This window comes from Corvus kubaryi, unplaced genomic scaffold (assembly GCF_017639235.1).
Source record: "Corvus kubaryi isolate FWS band 111438036 unplaced genomic scaffold, C.kubaryi_AGA036_p1.0 75, whole genome shotgun sequence".
Classification (NCBI taxonomy): Eukaryota; Metazoa; Chordata; class Aves; order Passeriformes; family Corvidae; genus Corvus; species Corvus kubaryi.
In genome coordinates, this window is record NW_024582062.1 from 957,895 (window position 1) to 958,414 (window position 520).

At 49.6% G+C, this 520-nt stretch overlaps 1 protein-coding gene across 1 annotated transcript in view; it reads left to right on the forward strand.

Moving 5' to 3' along the window:
• Positions 1 to 520, forward strand: part of PRDM2 (PR/SET domain 2) — a 66,272-nt gene that overhangs the window by 22,261 nt on the left and 43,491 nt on the right. The window lies entirely within an intron of this gene.

Consider the following 520-nt stretch of genomic DNA (forward strand, 5'->3'; position numbering starts at 1 on the left):
GACAGTGGAAGGTGTCCCTGCCCATGGCAGGGGATGGAACTGGATGGACTTTTAGGTCCCTTCCAAGCCAAACCATCCTGGAGTTCTATGATAATTACAAGTGATAATTTATTCATTACTGCCTAACCTGTTTATTCTGTCTAAGCCTGCTCCCCTTGAGTTGGCAGACAGGGCCAGGGAGCAGAATGACACCCCCATAATAAAAGGGTTAATGGTCAGTAAACTACACCAGAGAGACACACACGTGTCTATGGAGTCAGATGGGATCTGAAGGACCTGGTGGAAGTGCTCACTGAGCTACTTTCCATCATTTATCAGCAGTCCTGGCACACTTGGTAGGTCCCAGCTGTCCCAAAGTGGTGTTCCCCGGGGCTCAGTAGTGGGTCCAGTCCTGTCTAACATCTTTACCAATGATTTGGATGAGGAGATTGAGTGCACCCTCAATAAGTTTACAGACAACACCAAGCTGGGTGGGAGTATGGATCTGCTGGAGGGCAGGAAGGCTCTGCAGAGGGATCAG